Below are 16,621 nucleotides of genomic sequence, written 5' to 3'. Positions count from 1 at the left end.
AACAAACTCCAAGGGCAAGCTTCTCAAGAAAAGCAAATGGAGCTCGGAGCAAGTCCAAAGGTGCGAGGCCAATGACAAAGTGACCAAGCTTTTGGTAAATTTATTGCCAAGCACCATCCTTTGCAAAATTGGAGAATTTGAAGATGCAAAGGATTTATGGAGCAAATTGGCCAAGCTTCACGAAGAGATCCCCTCCACTGTACAAGAGCAAGAAGTATCCAGAGAGGGTGACTCTTTGGAGCAAGACCAAGAGGAGGACTCCGAGGTTGAGAGATGCTCAACCTCCGAAGAAGAAGTCCAAGAAGAAGCTTCATCCTCAAGGGAATGCATCGAAGGGAACAAGGAGGGAGCATACTCCTTGTTTCATATTCAAGATAATGAAGCCTCCACCTCTAGGATTGAGGGGGAGCGATCCTTGGTGACGTCGGATCAAGAAGAAGGAGAAGCCTCTACACCCGGGTCAAGAGACGAAGAGGAGGAAGAAGATTCTACCTCCACAAGTCAAGAAAAATCATATGGAGGGGAATCAAGGTCCGATCAAGAGGAAGCTTCCACCTCCGGATCCAAAGGAAAAGATGTCACCCCTACAAGCAAAGCTCTCCCCCTTGTAAGCTTGTATTTCTTTACTACCCTTTCTTCTTCTTGTATTGAGTCTTGTAGGGCTTCTCCGCCCTTGGTAGTTACCATAAAGGAGAGTTTTATTTAGTGGAGGGTGTGTGTGTAGGTGTGGATCCTTGGACTAGTCACCTCTTGTGAGGTGGATACCAAGTAAACCAACAGTGTTAGCGTTGTGTGATTTGTTTCTGTATTTTCCGCTGCACATCTTTGAAGAAACAAGCAACGCCGAACACCGGAAGCACGACGAGCTATTCACCCCCCCTCTAGCTACTTTTCGGTCCTAACATAATTTAGCCTCTGTGTCTAAGTGTGTAGGAGGTTAGGAGCACAAGAAATCGAGCGGAAGACGGGGTTAGCGAGAAGGACGACACGGGAGAGAGCCGACGGACTCGGTGCGTCTGAGGGATGAGATGTCGCGGAAGGGTACACCGGTGGACTAGAAAAATGTACACAATGTTCGAGGGACGGAAAACCGGGGAGGAAGGCTGCTCGAGGAGAAGGTCGAAAATTGGGTTCGGGTGAGCCCTATTCCGGATGGCCGAGATCACCCAAGCAAGCGGAACCGGAGTGGAAGACCCGGATCGAGGCGAGCAGAATCGAATCAGAGGGCTCAGACCGAAAAATTCAATCGTGTTGACTTTTATGGGTCCGAGCGCCCAGAGCCATTCTGGGCGCCCAGAATGCAACTCTTATCAGATTCGACGTGTCTGTTGATCGACACATCAGGGATAGAATTCTATCCCACTCCAGGCACTCGGAACCCTTCCAGGCGCCCGGAATATTGATATAAATATAGCTCTATTTTCAGTAGTTCAGATAAGAACTTGTAATTCATTTCTTTCTGTTCTACTTTCATTTGTGAGCTGTTAACATTGTAAGAGACTACTCCACCCGAAGGAGATCATCATAAAAGTGTGCTTTATTTTCCTTGGATTAGCAATCTTCTAATTGCAAACCAAGACTCCTTATGTTTCTGTAGTAATTAGCCTGTTAGCTTTTTTTACAAGTGTTCTTTATTAAGCTATAAGTCGAGAAAGGGTTGAGTATATTTTTGTAGGGCAATTCACCCCTCTCCTCTTGCCGATCACCAAGGGACCAACAAGTGGTATCAGAGCAAAGATGCTTCAGAAGGACTTACCACCGACTGAAGCAAAGGAACCAATGGCCAGACCAAGCATCGTTCCACCAAAATTCGAGGGAGACTTTGCACACTGGAAACACCGAATAGAGGTATTTCTAAAATTTGGCTTTGAGATTTGTTTAATAATCAAATATGGCTTTGTAGCTCCTACGAATCAAAATGGAGAGGAGAAGGAAGAGAGTCTTTGGATGAATAAAGAACAAAATGACTCCGTAGCAAATAATTGAGTGGAATATCACTTGCTGAGTGTGCTGCCGCCTAAAAAAGTCAACCGCATCGGGAGATACTCGTCGGCCAAAGAACTCTGGGAAAAAATTTTGGAAGTCCACGAAGACACATCCGAAGCCAAGATCACAAGACGAGACATACCTCAGAACAAACTGCCGAATATCCATCTGGAAAAAGGGTGAGAAGGTAGCCGATCTACACGCGAAGGTCAAAGAACTAATCACCGGACTCGAAAACCTTGGTGAAACGACAACCAACCGGGACTCGATACGCTACGCACTCAATGTCTTTCCCAGGACTCCAGAATGGTTCTCGATAATCGACGCTTACTACATCTCAAAGGACCTGAAGGTAAGTACCCTAGAGGAACTCTTTTCTACTCTAGAATTTCATGAAACCATATGTGTAGGTACAACAAAAGAAACAAGTCATATTATGACACTAAAAGCAACTAAGAAGGATGAACCCGAGTCAGACTCAGAAGAAGATCAAGAAGCTTACATGGTAAGGGATTTCCAAAAATTCTTTAAATCTAACAAATTTAAAGAAATATATAATAGGAAAAATCAAAGAAATAGAAGAAGGGTTCGATACTACCAGTGTCAAAAGGAAGGACACTTAAAAGAGGACTGCCCAGAACTCAAAAAAGGAAAAAGGCAAGATGCCCAAGCAAAACAAGCACAAGACTCTAACTGCTACTTGGGACGAACCTCATCATCAAAATCAGAAATAAAAGAATATGTCAGACTAGCACTGATGGTAAGACATGAAGAGAAAAGCACCTCAGAAGCCAGCATCGATGAAGGGGGAGCGACTTCAGAAGAATGTAATGAAGCAGGGGGAGAGTCAGGCTTCAAGTCTGATATGGTAAGTGAGGTATACTCTTACCTCCTAATCAACTCTATTTTGGTATTAAGTCTATGGCAAAATCTATGTGCAAGTTAAAAAATAAAATTGATAAATTTAAAAATGAGAACTTAGAAATAAAAAGAATTTTAGCAAAATCATGTCTGATAGAAGATTTTGAAAAAATAAAACTTGAAAATGTTAAATTAAAAGAAGAAATAGAAAACTTGAAAAATTCTGCATGTTCAAATGTTTATGTTTTTAAAAACTATAGAGGATTAAATTAGTACTATAGATTTTACAAATGTCATATCAGAAAAATAACAAAATCTTATATCCCTAGAAAATACCTGATTAACCCTGTAGGAAGGAACTTATATCAGGTTCCAAAAACTTGTTTAAATTAAAAAATGAAATTAGACTTAGGGCTTTCAGGTAGAAAATTAAATACTTGAATTCATTAAAAGGCTTTGTCTAGAAGTGGTTGATGATCCAATAACCAAGAAGGTCTAGTGCCTCGTCACAGTCTGAAAGCCAATTTCTGAATTGAATATTTAATTGACAAACTGATAAGCATGAAATAGTTAATTAAATTAAATACTTTCAATATTTATCAAAGGTTTAACATTTATTAAAAAAATTAAAATTGCAAACTTCACTTAAAATCTTTTTCAAATTTCACTTAGAAATTTGTCTTTAAATTGCAAAATTCATTTAAATTATTTTTGTTAATTTTTTTAAAATGTGTTTAACTTAATTTTTTTAAGTTATTAAACCTAAAAAAAAAATTTCCTTAAAAATATTTTTCAGATTTACTTTACCAAAATTTCTACAAAAAATTAATTCTTGAATTTTATTTAGGAAAGTTTTCATTTTTTTACTTAGAAAATGTTTCTGAAATTATTACATTGTTAGCGCTATCAAAATTGTTTCCAATATTTCCAAAATCAGAGTTTACTTAGAAAATTTTTTCTTACTTGAAAAAATCTTTTTGAAAATTCAGAGTTTTATAAAAGTTGCCCTTAGATTTTTATTGTACCCTATTTTTTATGTGATCAAAGGGGGAGAAGAAAAAGATTAAGTCTAGGGGGAGGCAGATTAAAATTAAATTTCCTACTTTTAGTGCTTTATTGTAAAATTTATTTTTGCTTTAACTTTATTTGTTTACCCTAGCTTAACTTGGGTTACTCACATTAAAAAGGGGGAGATTGTTGGAACCCCAAGGTTGTTTTGATGTGATCAAACAAGTTAAGTTAGGTCCTGTTTGCTTTAACCCCTGTATATAAGTGTGCAGGAGTTTAGGAGCACAGGAAGTCGAGCGGAAGACGCGGCTAGCGAGAAGGACGGCACGGGAGAGAGCCAACGGGCTCGGTGCATCCGAGGGATGAGGTGCCGCGGAAGAGTATACCGGTGGACGAGAAGAACGTACGTAACGTTCAAGAGATGAAAAATTGGGGAGGAAGGCTGCTCGAGGAGAAGACCGAAAATTGGGTTCAAGTGAGCCTTATTTCGGATGGCCAAGATCACCCAAGCAAGCAAAACCGGAGTGGAAGACCCAGACCGAGGCGAGCAGAGGCCCGGATCAAAAAATTCAACCATGTTGACTTTTATGGGTCTGGGCGCTCTGAGCCATTCCAGGCGCCCGGAACGCAACTCTTATCAGATTTGACGTGTCCATTGACCGACGCGTCGAGGATAGAATTTTATCCCACTCCAGGCATCCGAAACCCTTCTAGGCGCCTGGAACAGTGCTATAAATATAGCTCTATTTTCAGTAGTTCATATAAGAACTTGTAATTCATTTCTTTCTGTTCTACTTTCATTTGTGAGTTATTAACGTTGTAAGAGGCTACTCTGCCTGAAGGAGATCGTCATAAAAGTGCACTTCATTTTCCTTGGATTAGAAATCTTCTGATTGCAAACCAAGTAAGGCTCCTTGTGTTTCTGTCTCAATAATTAGTCTCTTAGTTTTTTTTACAAGTGTTCTTTATTAAGCTATAAGTCGAGAAAGGGTTGAGTTTATTTTTGCAGGGCAATTCACCCCTCCCCTCTTGCTGGCCACCAAGGGACTAACAACTTCTAGACATTAGGGATAGGAATGAATTGAATCATATGTTGCAATCAAAGTCTTATAACTCTCAATTATAATATGTATTAAATGAATCAAGTAATACTTTCAATTACAAGATGATTTTTGGTGGAATGTTTCATTAGGAGTTATAATCCTTGTTATAGGTATTTGAACATAAAGACAATTTAATATTAAGGTAGATGCATGTTTCATAATTTCACATAATAACTCTCTAATTTTTTTTATTGTATTAAACTATTCAAGCATAATATAAAGAAATTAGTATTGCTTGAAAATCTTATTTTATTTATAATTTTAGAAATGATAGATATTGTTTTAATAAATAGCCTAGTTAACTTCCCTGAGTGATTAGAATACTTCTTTCATAATTATTTATTAAAATCCAATAGCAAACAATATATAGCAACCTAACCATGAAAATTTAGTTGACTTTAGTGTTGTCTTTTTTTGAAACCTTATTTTACTACTGTTTTAATTATACGAATAAGGTCTTAACTCCTAAACAATTGAATTGTGTTTTTTTAATAAACTTGCAGGATATTTGTGTAAGGTCTTATATAAGTGAATTTCAAATCAAAAGAAAATTCTCCATATCAGGTTTTATTGTTCTTTGTTTATTGGTTTTTGATCATAATTATCTATTATCATGAAACAACTCTCTGCATAAAAGATAGAAAAAATAAAAAAGAAGAAGAGATAGCCCAAAGCTTAAGAGGTTCATTAAATAAATATTTTGGTAAAGAATCACATAACATAACAAAAAGATTAATTCATATTTTAACTAATGAATCAAATGTTAAAGAAGATTTTGTTGAAAACAAGAATGATGAAAATAAAGAATTTGTTAGAAACGAAAGTGATGAGAATGAGAAATTCGTAGAAAATGAGAACGAAGATAATATAGATTTTAATAATTTGGATGAAATTGAAATTGACAAAACTAAAGATATTGATAAGTTTTGTGATGATGAGCATACAAACAAATATCAATGTTCGACACCTAAATATGATTTGAACATATTTGATCCAAGAGTTTGGGATACTCTTGATACAAAAATAAGGGATATACTTGTGGAAAGAGGTCCTAAAAGAGAAGATATTCTCAAGTTTCCTTTAGATAAAAAATCTCGACACTTTTCTCATACTTATTATGTTCAAATATTACCAAATGGTGAGACTCGTGATCGAAAATGATTAGTGTACTCGAAGGAGTTAGACAGAGTATTTTGTATTTGTTGTAAGTTGTTTAAAATAATACACACCAAAAGTAATTTAGCAAGAGAAGGAGTTAATGACTGGAAACATTTATGTGACAAACTTAAACAACATGAAAATAGTGTTGAACACCTCACTAATCTAAGAGTTTTTGTTGAACTACAAATGAGATTAAAGAAAACATTGACAATTGATAAGGAAATAAAGAACAAATTAAAAAGGACACAAAATATTGGAAACACATTATACTAAGAATAGTTGTTGTTGTCAAATGTCTTGCTATACATAATTTGGCATTTCATGGTACACATGATAAAATTTATGAAGATGGTAATGGTAAATTTTTGGGTCTACTTGAAATGATTGCAGATTTAGATCCAATAATGCAAGAACATTTTCGACTCATTCAAGATAAAAAGATTCATTATCATTATCTTAGTCATAAAATTTAAAACGAGTTAATTACTATTCTAGCCTCCAAATTCAGGAATGCAATAATTAAAAAAGTAAAAGAGGTAAAATGTTTTTCAGTAATTCTTGATTGTACACCGGATGCAAGTTACAAAGAACAAATGACTCTCATATTAAGATGTGTAGATGTTTCAGAAACTCCAATTAAAATAGAAGAGTATTTCTTAGAATTTATAAATGTAGAAGATACAACTGGTTTAGATCTTTTCAATGAATTAAAATTTGTTTTACAATCTTTAGAACTTGATATTGATAATGTGAGAGGGCAAGAGGTGTGCAAAGAAGATTGCTTGACATTAATCCTAGAGCATTTTACATGTCATGTGTTCTCATTCTCTTAACTTAGTTGTTTGTGACATGGAAAATTCTTGTGCTAAAGCATAATCATTTTTTGGAGTATGTCAATGTATGTACATCGTGTTCTCTAATTCAACAAAATGATGGAATGTTTTGCTTGAATATATTGATGGATTAACTTTAAAATCATTGTCAACTACAAGATGGGAAAGTCATATTGAAATAGTCAAAGCAATATTATCTCAAGTAGAGCCGTCAATTTGGGTTGGGTCTGTCAGATAAACCCGCCTCGCCAAACAATTTAAGCAGGTTGGGTTGAAATTTTATCAATCCAAGCCCGCCGCGGGCCAATCCGCCTAAGCCCGCCGCGGGCCGATCCTCCTAGGCCCGACGCGGGCCGATTCGCCTAGGCCCGTGACCCGCGCGGGTCGGCCCACAACGGGCTTGCGTTGGCCCGCGGGTTGAAAAATACATGTAAGCTAAGTTTTATGTCAATTTATTATCTTTCTTTGTTATAATTTTGAAATAAAAATAGTACTTTTCATTCAACATAAGTACTCGTTTGTGTCCATTTATATTTAAAATGTGTGTTTATGGATACATTTGATTGATGAAAACTTTTCGAAGTAAAACATTGAAGATATGAAATATTTTTAAAATTTTTTTAAATTAATAGGCCCGCGGGTTGGCCCGCCAAACCCGTAACCCGCCTTGGATTGGGTTGGGTTGGAAATTTCCCAACCCGCCAAATTGACGTGTTAGCCCGCCCCGCCCTACCAAATGATTGGCCCGTCACGGGCTGACTCGCCCCGCCATGGGTTGGTCCGTCTGATAGCTCTAATCTCAAGCTTCCCAAATTAGAGAAGGTTTGTTCAAATTAGTAGAAATAAGTGAAGATTGCAAATTAAATAGAGATGCTGAAACATTAACATTTGGTGAACTTTCAAGTTTTGAATTTATATTAAGCCTTGTTATTTGGCATGATATTTTGCATAAAATTAACTTAGTAAAAATTACTGTCAGAGGATATGCTTCTTGATGTTGCTGTAAAACAATTGGCTGGTCTTGTTTATTTTTTTTTTGAAAAATATAAAGAAAATGATTTTGCTTTAGCTATAATTGATGCAAAAAAATAACATTTGATATGGAAATTGAGCCTGTATTTCCTACAAAATGTAAAATTAGTAGAAAAAGATATTTTGATGAGATTGCTAATACTAAAAGGGAAAATCAATCACCGGAAGAGTCTTTTCGAATAGATTATTTTATCTTAGTAGTCGATATTGCTCTTGGGCAATTGAAAAGTATGTTTGAACAATTGCAATATTTTGAATATATATTTGGGTTCTTGTATGATGTTGTAAAATTAGTTTCAATGGATGATGATGAATTGATGAGTTCTTGCGTGAATCTTGAAAAAACTTTAAAAAATGGTGACACTTATGATATTAATGCAAAATATATGTTTTTAGAATTACAAGTTTTGCAAGTAATGTTACCAAGTGAATCTTATGAAACAAATAAGAAATAGTCTTCCATTCAAATATTAGAGTTTTTAAAAACACTGGATATGTTTCCAAATGTTATGATTACTTATAGGATATTATTGACAATACCCGTGATAGTGGCATTTGGCAAAAGAAGTTTTTAAAAATTAAAATTAATAAAATATTATTTACGGACCACAATGACTCAAGATATGCTAAATGGATTAGCAATTTTATGCATTGAAAAAAATATTTTGGAAAATATTGAATATGATGATATTATTGATGATTTTGCCTTTAAAAGTGCATCACGATGACACTTTTAATGAGTTGCCTCTATTTGTCTTAGTGATCCTTCTACACACTGGCGGAGCCAGGATTTGCAGCCCGCCTGGGCTACAAATCTCCTCCAGATTGCTCCCCGGGCTATAGAGCTTATTTTTTTTATTTAGGAATCAAAATTTAATGGCATCAACGGGTAAAATATACACTATTTTAGCAAGTCCACCTGGCTCCGCCATTGCTTCTACGCTTGCTACTTTTGTAGCAATATATACACTTTTTGGACCAACATTTCCTAGAACTTATGACAAAGATAGAGGGACATGCACCTTATTTTACCTAGTATGTCTAATGTCCTTAGTTTCATTTTGTATGCTTTTGTTTGAAGTGTTTGCTTACATGAATTGATTTGTTGTTAGGGGTTGCCCTTTGCTTTTCCTATCCCTAGCCAATATGCATATTGCTGCCAGAATGCAAAAGGTATTAATCAATTTATTGTTTTTTTTTATGTTTGCTAAGTTACTCAAGTCAGTACTTTGTATTGAATCACTCAGTTCTTTTTTATTGTTTCAGTCTCAACTAAGTTGCCTCTTGAATTTCCTGATGGAACAACTCCAGTAACATGTCATGTTTGCATATATGATGATTCTTCAGATAGTAAGGTTGGTGTAGGATCACTTTTAGACCAAGCTATAGTCCCTCCATTGCCTGTTGACAGTCTATACATGGAAGAAGTGCACGCTAAGGTTAGTATGCAGTCTTAGTTGGACCCTCTCCTATTCGATACTACTTCTAAATGATGCTTCCAGAACATCAATAACATGTTATTACTTAAGTTTCTTGTTTTGACTTTATTTGTGTGATTCTAAAACATTCTACCACCACAGTGACATTCATTTCTTCATTGAATATGTGGATTGAAAGATGTAGAAATTCTCAATATTAATCCATTTTTGTAAATTCCCCAGAAATGAGCTTCCTTTTTTATTCCTTGTCTGTAGCTTGGAGAGGAATTATGATTCATTGTTGAAGGTCAGCATATTCCTTATGGTGCATCACCACAGGTAAGTTTATTTTTGTTGAACCCCGTGGTAGTTTTGATGTGATCACCCAAGTTGGTTAGGTCCTGCATTGTGTTTGATCTCTGTGTCTGAGTGTGCAGGAGCTTAGGAGCACAGGAAGTCGAGCAGAAGACGCAGCTAGCGAGAAGGATGACACGGGAAGGGAGCTGACGGGCTCGGTGCGTCCGAAGGACGAGAGAGCTGCGGAAGAGTACTCCGGTGGGCGTGAAGAGCGTGCGCGGCGTTCGAGGGGCGTTAAGCCGGGACGGAAGGCTGCTCGAGGAGAAGGCTGGAAATTGGGTTCGGGTGAACCCTATTTCGGTTGGCCGCAATCACCCAAAAGATCAGAGCGTTGGAAGTCAAAGCAAGCTGGAAATGAAGCCAAGAGCTGAGCTGCCAGCTTGAAGGAGCCTTTAGCCAGGTTGAAGGCGCCTCCAGCTTGAAGGCGCCTTCAGCAGGTTGAAGGCGCCTTCAACCCAGTCAATCCGACCGTTTGCCTTGGATGGAGTTCTATCCGATCACTTGCTTGGAGGCGCCTTGGACCCTCGTTGGAGGCGCCTTTGAGCTTCGAGATAAGATTTCCAGGACCTATATAAAGGCCCCTGGAGCTAGGAAAGCAACAACAACTCAAGCAATCATTGTGTAGCTATTCCTAGCAATAGTTCTAAGCTTCCAAAGTGTAAAAGACTTCTCCGCCTTCAGAGAAGGAGAATTTTTCTACTGAGCTCTTCATCGCCCTGGATTAACAACCGTCTTGGTTGTAACCAGGTTAACTCCCGGTCTTCTCTGTCTTTCTATATTTTCGTATTGCTTTATTAATTTATTATTATTGCATTAATTGAGTTGAAAGAACGAGGAGGGTAGTTTTATTTTTAGCAATTCACCCCCCCTCTTGCCGGCTTCCGCTGCACCTACAATTGGTATCAGGGTCAGACCACCTCAGAAGGACTAACAGCCGACTGAAGCACAACGATCAAGACCATGGCCGGAGCAAATATTCATCCCCCGAAGTTCGACGGAGACTTCGCCACATGGAAACGCAAAATGGAGGTATTTTTTAAAACGGATTTTGATATTCTTATTACAATGAAATATGGTTTTGCAGCGCCAAAAGATAAAGAAGAAAACACATGGAGCAAGAAGGAGCAAGTTGATTTCGTCGCCAAAGGAAAGGCTGAGTTCCATCTACTCAGTGTACTGCCACCTCAGGAGGTAAATCGGATCGGAAGCTACGACTCCGCGAAAGATCTCTGGGAGAAATTCCTGGAGCTTCACGAAGGTACCTTCGAAGCAAAGCTGGCACGGCGCGACATCCTCCGGACCCAGTTGACGAACCTCCGGATGAACCAAGGCGAGAAGATAGCGTAGCTCCAAGCAAGGATCAAAGAGATGATCACGCAACTAACTAATCTTGGAGAAGAGGTAACAAACCGGGACTCAATCCGGTACGCGCTCAACGCCTTCCCCAGAACTCCAGAGTGTGCCTCCTTAGTAGATGCGTACTACATCTCTAAGGACCTCGAGGTAAGTACTTTAGAACAGTTGTTTTCCACTTTTGAACTTCACGAATCTCGAGTTTCAGAGCCCAATGGAGTAGAGAAGACAAGTCAGAACATAGCTCTAAAGGCAAAAGTAAACGATTCTGACTCCGAAGCCTCAGTCGACGAATCCGAAGCGGCACTACTGGTAAGACACTTCAATAAGTTTTTCAGTACTAACAAATTTAAATCGCAGAGGCATCATCGAAAGAAGAGGACGGTTCGTTGCTACAACTACAACGAAGAGGGGCACATCAAAGATGACTGCCCAAATCTAAAGAGAAAGGAGAAAGAAAAGGAAAAGTCAAAATACAAGAGACCAGAACCCTCCAAGCACAAGAACCTGAAGGCTACTTGGTCAAATTCGTCATCCTCTGAGTCGGACATCGAAGAATTCTCGGGGTTAGCGCTAATGGCGAACCATCAACCGGAAGAAGACTCAAGCTTAGAGATGAGCATGGATGAAGGGGGAGGTTCATCAGAAGAGGAAAGCTGCAGTGAAGGGGGAGCGTCACCGAGTCAGGTAAGTAAGGTACGCAATCTAACCCCAACTCAGTCTTTTCGCTTTATTAAAACACTTTCTAAAGAGTTAGATCAATTAGAAAAAGAAAATGAGCATTTAAAATTAGAAAATGCAAAGTTGAAAAATGAAATCGAAAGTTTGAAACATGATGCATGCTTAAATAAATTTTCAAACTCAAAATTAAGAATTTATGGAAAATTGAATTAGTACATTAGAAATCATCAGGGTCAACTTAGAAAAGTGCCCAAAAATTATGTACCCCCTAAATATCTGATTAATCCAGTAGAAAGGAACCTTTATTGGGTTCCAAAATCTGTGCTAAATTAATTTCTTTTAAGTTAAAAGCTTTAAAGTGAGAAAATTAAACATTGAAATTCTTTATGGAAGCTTTGTCTAAGGAAGTGGTTGTTGTTCCAATAACCAAGAAGGCCTAGTGCCACGCCACGACTTGGAAGCTGAAATATTGAAATAAAATGTTTAATTAACTTTCTGAAAAAGTATTAAAAACTAAAATTAAATAATGCTTTGAAAGTTTACCAAACATTTTTTGAAAAAAAAAAAAAAAATTCTTTTACTTAGAAATTTCTCTTGAAAATTCTAACTTAAATTTTTTTTATACATGTGACTTAGAAATTTTTGGGAACATTCAAAAATTTAGTTTACTTAGATTTTTTATTGACTTAGAATTTTTTTTTAACTTAGAATTTTTTTAAAAAAAATTCGAAATATTCATTTTTTTGCTTAGAAAATTTTTCTGAAAATTCAATTTCACTTAGAAATTTTTTCCTAAAAAATTATTTTTGCTCAGAATTTTTTCTACCTTTGCTTATTATTCTTTTATTGGTACCCCATTTTTGCTGTGATCAAAGGGGGAGAGAAAGGTACAAGTTTAGGGGGAGTTAGGAAAATTAAGAACTAAAAAAAAAAATTAACATTTTTTTACTAAAGTGTGTTGCAATTTTATTTATTGCAAATTGTGCTTAATTATGTTAGTTTAGTAATTTCCTTTAAAATTACTATTTATGTCTATTTTAACCCTAACTTGAACTTGGGTTGATGCACATCAAAAAAGGGGAGATTGTTGAACCCCGTGGTAGTTTTGATGTGATCAACCAAGTTGGTTAGGTCCTGCGTTGTGTTTGATCCCTGTGTCTGAGTGTGCAGGAGCTTAGGAGCACAGGAAGTCGAGCAGAAGACGCAGCTAGCGAGAAGGACGGCACGGGAAGGGAGCTGACGGGCTCGGTGCGTCCGAAGGACGAGAGAGCTGCGGAAGAGTACTTCGGTGGGCGTGAAGAGCGTGCGCGACGTTCGAGGGACATTAAGCCGGGACGGAAGGCTGCTGGAGGAGAAGACCGGAAATTGAGTTCGGGTGAGCCCTATTTCGGTTGGCCGCAATCACCCAAAAGATCGGAGCGTTGGAAGTCAAAGCAAGCTGAAAATGAAGCCAAGAAGCTGAGCTGCCAGCTTGAAGGCGCCTTCAGCCAGGTTGAAGGCGCCTCCAGCTTGAAGGATCCTTCAGCAGGTTGAAGGCGCCTTCAACCCAGTCAATCCGACCGTTTGCCTTCGAATAGAGTTCTATCCGATCACTTGCTTGGAGGAGCCTTGGACCCTCGTTGGAGGCGCCTTGAAGCTTCAAGATAAGATTTCCAAGACCTATATAAAGGCCTCTGGAGCTAGGAAAGCAACAACAACTCAAGCAATCATTGTGTAGTCATTCCTAGCAATAGTTCTAAGCTTCCAAAGTGTAAAAGGCTTCTCCGCCTTCATAGAAGGAGAATTTTTCTACTGAGCTCTTCATCGCCCTGGATTAACAACCGTCTTGGTTGTAACCAGGTTAACTCCCGGTCTTCTCTGTATTTCTATATTTTCGTATTGCTTTATTAATTTATTACTATTGCATTAATTGAGTTGAAAGAACGAGGAGGGTAGTTTTATTTTTGTTTTCAGCAATTCACCCCCCCTCTTGCCGGCTTCCGCTGCACCTACAATTTTTCCTTTCTCTAGTTATGGTATACTTCCTTAAATTATCTCCCATCATCTCTAATGGAAATATTGCTGCTATATATCTAGTAGCCACTTCTTTCTGACATGCCCCCTACACATCTCTATTTTCCTCAATAAATTGCAAAGTTTTATCATAGTTTCATCCAAATGTGTTTCCACGACTGACAAATTCTTATGATTTTTGTAGGATATCTAGACTGAACTCGGACCTCCTTGTGGAATATATCAGAAGCAAATAATTCTACCGTTCAGATATCTTTTTCTTGTGCTTTACTGTTCTGAACTCCTGAGTACTACTTTATAGGGACTAGTATTTAGAAAGATTTTAATTCTTTACCACACTGCTGAATAAATTGTTTACGTTTTGGTGGAAAGATAAAATTGGGGCATAATCAATAGTTTTGCCCAAGGTCTTTAAACAACCAGGACCGACTCTGAGCTTGAGCACCCCAAAGCTTGGCTTAACTCGGCTCGTTTACGACCCTAGTCCTAAAAAGGTAAGTCAAAGTAAGGAAGATCGGTTGACGTGGAGACCGAAGTCAAAGATGGTCAAGGGCCTTGGTTGGCCAGCCGGTTGAGCTAGATGATCAGACGAATGGTAAGTCCGATCGGCGAGGCAGAGATGTCGAGCGACTCGCCCAATGCCGGCAGATGGTGTCAAGAAGTAAACGACAACCCGCAAGGAGCATGTCTTCTCGATCGGAAGATACGACTGGTCGGACGAATGTAACCCATGACAGTGAGGAAACAAGGGGACAGGCCAGTAGATCCAAGGGACACGGTCGAGGGGTGTCCAAGTCCAGCGGTCATCGCTCGACCTATAGCGGGATCCACCTACATAACTCATCGTATCCTTTTGGGGATTTGCACCACTGACAAAGGAGTATGTTTCACAAACAAATGGTACTTTAAAAACTTCTAGTCTATCACATCAAAAATATCTATGTTTACTTAAGAAAAAGTGTTAGAAATATTTTTTTGACTTATCTTTTCATGAGATATTTGAAAAAAATATGCACATACTTTGAATTGTATGCACAGATACTATAATAATACTACAAAAGAGAATTCTCATCTACCAGAAGAGGACCACATGAAATTTTTATTTCATCAACCTTCAAATTATATCCCTAATTTTTCATCTCCTTCGTTTTCGGACGGGATGAACATTACTAAGAGGGTTAAGGGATTTATTTTATGTTTAACACGGCTGATAAAATGTCAGGTGAAAAAATAAAATAAAATTTGATTACAAGATTAAAAAATTCCCGCTCCTTGATAACTGTGGGTCCCATTCCAAGAGCCAAAGGCGATGAGAGGAATCTTTCAACGTAGAATTTTAGCAGTATTTATAATTTTTTATTTTCAATTTTTTTAATGGATAATTAATGGTGACTCAGATCTGTGAGCTGGAACATGAACGCAGTTAATTTAATTATTCCCGTCTAATTATTTTCAAGGAACTACTAATTAATAATTAATTAACCAAACTCAAATACATATTTTTTTTTCAAATTGAGATGTGACAAGGAGTCATTAATTTGAACTTCCGAATTTATTATAAAAAATAATTAAAAAATCAAATTTGGATACTAATTACTAATAAAATTGTTTAAGATATATTTAATTTTATTCAACGTGAAGTTCGGTGTTCTTCCGGTCATGCATGAACTTTTGAATTTAAATTTTTATATACTAAGAAAAATATTATTAAATTTATTTTCCTAATAAATTTTTTATTTATTAAATGTTAATCATATAGAAGAAATCTACTCCCAGCACGAGGTTCGCAATTGTTCTTAAAATAAAGATTGATTCGTGTTCCACGCCCCGGTGATTAGATCGCTATTTTTGGCATTTAGGTATAGAGGTTTTTTTTTCAAAAACACCCTTAAAATTTATAAACATTTAAATCGTGCCTCAAACATATTTTAGTATTAAAGTGTTCAATACTGATCTCATCTCATCTCATGTCATCTATTCAAACACAAGAAATCGAACAGAAAACATATTTAATGAAAAAGATGATATAGAAAGTGAGTCAATAGACTTGGTATATTTGATAGACAAAGTGTTACAGAAAAATATACCGGTGGACGAAAAGGACGTACGGCGATGTTCGAGGGACGAGAAGCCGAATAAGAAACCCACTCGAGGAGAAGATTGGAGTTAAATTCGAGTGAGCTCAACTACGGACGAGTGGAGCATTACCAAAGTGAGCAGGATCGAAGAAAATTAACTTGGAAGTTGATTTTGAAGACCCGACGCTTGTGAGTTCGGGTGTCTATGGCCTATGTACCTGCATTTATCTCCCTCCATATCTGTGAGGTTGGCAATGTGAGACTGCTAGGTAGCAGATCTACCTTTTTTTTTTTTTTTTTTTGAAGACCTAAGGCATCTCACTTGTGATTGAGGGCACCTCGGGTGCCAGAGTTGGAGCTGTCCAACAAAGGTGCGAAAACGCCTCTAAGATGTCTGAGGTGCCTCAAATAAAGGTGTCTCGAGCAAGCACGAAGGCGCCATAAGCAGAGGCTAGAGGTTCCTCCAATGACATTGGAGGTGGCTCCAATCAGCCAGAGTCATTGGCTGACCGTTTGGATGCCCTGGAACTTTATCCACATTGGAGGCACTCTTGATGGCTTTGGAGGCGTCTCTAAGTCTCCTAAAGTTAGGAATTATTCAACAACTCTGGTATTCAATTCCTAGTCTTTTCTGAAGCTATCAAAGTGTGTAAGAGACTTCTTCGCTTTTAATGAAAGAGATCTTTTTGTGTCTTCAACTGTCTTGGATTAACAACCAACTATATTGTAACTAAGCA

This window comes from Zingiber officinale, chromosome 6B (genome assembly GCF_018446385.1).
Source record: "Zingiber officinale cultivar Zhangliang chromosome 6B, Zo_v1.1, whole genome shotgun sequence".
NCBI lineage: Eukaryota > Viridiplantae > Streptophyta > Magnoliopsida > Zingiberales > Zingiberaceae > Zingiber > Zingiber officinale.
Note: the sequence above shows the minus strand (reverse complement) of the source record.